The sequence below is a fragment of the Ascidia mentula genome, chromosome 8 (genome assembly GCF_947561715.1).
Source record: "Ascidia mentula chromosome 8, kaAscMent1.1, whole genome shotgun sequence".
Taxonomy (NCBI): Eukaryota; Metazoa; Chordata; class Ascidiacea; order Phlebobranchia; family Ascidiidae; genus Ascidia; species Ascidia mentula.
In genome coordinates, this window is record NC_138573.1 from 14,723,207 (window position 1) to 14,727,298 (window position 4,092).

The following is a 4,092-nucleotide window of genomic DNA, read 5'->3' on the forward strand; positions in this document are numbered from 1 at the left end:
GCCCACATAAAATTTACGAATACGAGGTTTTTCCGATTTTGGGCGACGAGGACCTGGCTGGAATTCCCGCAAACAACATTCATCTCGTTAGTCATGTTTATTCACATACTAATCGCCAAGCTAATCGCAATGCAAATAACCGCCTTTAAACCTTGCTGATGAAAATACTATGATGTCAGCAACGATCGCAATGTACACTGACCAGGATGTTTTGTTTGTTCCTGACAGGACACCCGTCGTCCAAGATCCATAAACCAACATCAGCCCTCCTGCTAGTGTATTACAGCAACCCTTGTTTGCAATCACATTTAAAATGCTATTTATAGTATTTAATTCGTAGCGTAGATGATATGTTGTTTAATACATTTGTTTGTGTGTCAGCTAAATTCAGTAAACGAACATCTTTATAATTAGCGGTGACCAAAATCAGTGATCCCAGACAATATGGTGACTAATGTATCTAAGTACACTGTAAATGGTAGTCGTGGAAATTGCCACTAAAAATGGTGGTCCACTAACTCCACCGTAAGGTGGGATCGCTTCCCACCTCTAAAAAAATGAGGTGGTCAGTTCCACCTATGATTTCCACCATTGTAGATGTGAACTCGCCACCCTTGGTGGTAACTACCACTCAGCTCTCTGAACCACCCAAGGGTGTTTTTAAGGCTCAACTGACACTGCTGTTTAGTACAAAACAAGGTGTCGCAAGTTTTATTCTAATGCACGCTCTTGTCGATTGTACAACGCACAGTTTGCACCTGTGGCCTACAGCTTGTTTAAAACACGTTGTACACAAATATGGCGATTTTTCACTGGTAAATTCAAAATACAGCAATAAAGTTGTAGAGACTTCACCAACTGTTTCGGAAAACAAATATTGAACACCCAATAACTGCATATCATTGCAACCACGGCTTCTGACAAATTAGGTGCAACACATAACTTAATACCATCTACAAACACAGAGTACTGGTCTTTCTCTAAAAACAGATGTGGAAACATGTTTTCATCTTCCTGCATATCAAGATAATAGGTATTACCAACACAGCTTAATGTGCCAAATGGCGTCAAATCAGATTAAACTTTAAATAAACACAACTGTTTCAAACATATTTTTTCAGTCTGATTAGCAAATAGTAAAAATACATGCAATGACCTGGTTTGTTGAGAAATACAATGCAATATTTTCTTTCAATATAGTTGGCCAAAGCAACAAGACTTTTTCCATTCTTCCTAAAAAAAAATAAGTATTTATTAAAATATGAGGTAGACAATTCATTGCCCCACAAGCCAGATTTTTCCTTTTATTTTAACTATTTACTTGTTATGCCATCTGACAGGCCAATAAAACAAATTTAAATGTGAAATATGTGTTACAAACACCACATAAACTCAATTCATCACGTATATGCGTAACCTCACATATGTTAAAAGACATTAAATTTAGATAGCTAGGTACCTGTGAAATGCAACTGGTCATTCGGTTTGACAAGATTTTCCAGCCTCTGAAGCATTTTTGTATCACAAAATTTTTCCATGAATGTTTCCAAAACATCTACTTTAACAATCATTTTAGCTTCCAGAAATATCTAAAAGAATCCAGATTATTGCATGACAATTTGCACATCATGCCAATTTAGGTAGTAGATTTACATTAAAACATTGTGAAAATGTGCACCTACCAGATTGATTTCACCCAGTGTTGGAAACTTCTCCAAAATATCCTTACTAGCAGCACCTTTAGCAATTATCTGTCTACGGAACTGGAAAGTACGTCTATGGCGGTCTTCTATTAAATCATAATTTGGATTTTGCTTGGCCAACTCCAATCTTACAACTTTAGAATGCAATGAAATTGATTCCTCATCTTCAAAACTCTTAAAGATAAAAAGATGTACATGCTTTTGATCAATACACAAAACCTTAGTTTTGGTGATTAATTGAAGTTGAACCACTTTAACTGGCCAAAACTGGAAGAAATATACACTCACATCTTCAAACAACCTTTTTGATGAACCCTGCTTTTCTCGTGCACCATATTTCTTTTTCATGGCAGCAATTTGCACATCTGAGTGAAGGGGCCTTCTTATGTCTTTTCATCTTTGTCTCAAACTGCTAACCCATGTGCTCTAAATAATAAACCAAACTAAATACCGTGGTGGACAAAATGTCATCTACTTACTATTGGACTGCTACTGTTTTGATCTCTTAATACAGGATATGCTCTTATTAATTCCATCAAAACTGTCCTTATTTGTAAAGGTGATGGATACCTGTAATAAATTTGTCATATTGTAACAGTTTTCATCAAAATCTATTCCAATGCAAACTATAGCACACTTACATGTTATGTGGCGAAATTGAATCGCAGATAAGTTGGACAATCTTGCACCTAATTTTTTTTGTAAGTTTGCTTGGCGAGTTCATACACTGCTCCAATGCATCAACAATATATTTTGGAAATTTTGGAAGCTTGTACATCACTAACCACCCATCCATTTCTACTGGCGGAGATGCAGTTGTAATTGAAGAAGACGAAGATGATTGTGCTGCAGTCTCCATATCATTTTGTAATTCCGGCAAACAATCTGAAAATTATTGGACTGTCTTGACAATAGTAATACCAAATAATGTCCAAACGATTACAATATTACAGCCTATTTACATATTATGCAGAAGTGTAACAAACAAACAGATGTATGAAGGATAAATACCTTTGACAAGAAGTTTGCCACTTTCTGGCAAATCTACTGGATTATCGACATCTACCCAGTCATTAAACGTTTGCGAGTACAGTTGTATAGAGAAAGGTCTAGTGATGCTAAATTTGGCCTCTATATGGTTTGTTACATCCAGTTTTGACTGGCATGTTAATATTGCTTTTCGTTCCCCGCAAGTCACATGAAATTCCATTATTACTTTAAATCTGAAAACAAACATTAGCCAAGTTTACACGATTGTGAGGTCACAAAAAGCCAGTTGCACATTTAAACACTGCAATCTATTTTGTAGAAATGGTTTTGTGCAAAAAAGAATAGTTGGAAATCTGCATAAAGGATGCCAAAACACTCTGTGTAAGTTAAAAGAGTGAGTTTATGGCTAGAACATTTTCGAAATTTTCTTGCATATAGCTGTGTTCATGATCCCAATTTCAACAAATGTGTTAACAAAAAGGTTGGCAATAAACACAAACTTATACAATGGCAAGCACCATATTTTTTAATTTGCCTTCATAAGGGTCCCACAGGCTAAAGCCACAGATTTATTTATGTACAGCAAAGGTGCAATATGGGATGGAAAATCACGCCATGAGAGCGATGCACAATGCATGGACACTCAAAAACACTTCGCATATGTTAAAACACAACCACAGGACTAGAATTGCAAAACTTTCTTTGACACCTTTCAGAAAGTAACTAGTATGTTCAAGCATTTTAGCTATGACTAAATATCTTGTGACGCATTCGTACCAAAAGCTTTCCTTCAATGGTATACAGATCATTAGCATGATACATTATCTGAGATTTGCCTACAAACAATATATCGTTAGTCTCAAGTACTTCATAACTTTGAACATGTCTGTTGAAACACAGTGTTCGAAGAAATTCACAGCATAGCAAAAGATTTCCATCAACAAACAAAATTTCACTCACTTTAGCAAATACAGGTTCCTCATCAACAACATCTACAATACATATATTGTTTACCACAAAATTAAACCCATTTACTAAAACTGACGAGGCTGTAAATATGTGTAAATCGTCCACATCATTCCACTGGGTTGCAAGATATTCTTTTGTGTGGACTGGTAACATGCAAAATGAAACGCTTCGCCTCCCAGCTGCATCTTCTTCTTCAAGCAAACCAACCACACTACTTTGCTCCCAGCATTTGTATACGCTTGGTCACTGTATGAGTAATATTTTTGAAGTTGCGAGATTTTACTGCAATAGCTTTAATCTTTCGATGGAAGGACTCAAACCTCATACACCACACATGGCGAAGTGGTCCAAACTTTCGAATCAAGCTTGCATAGTGAAGTAAGAAGTGAAACTTTGGAACTAGTATTTCAGGCTGTAGAGCAGCACAAAG

The 4,092-nt window shown here is 36.2% G+C and overlaps 1 pseudogene; it reads right to left on the minus strand.

The window, feature by feature from the left end:
- Positions 1-765: 765 nt before the first annotated feature.
- On the minus strand, positions 766-2,913 carry LOC145911694 (sterile alpha motif domain-containing protein 3-like; annotated as a pseudogene).
- Positions 2,914-4,092: the final 1,179 nt, after the last annotated feature.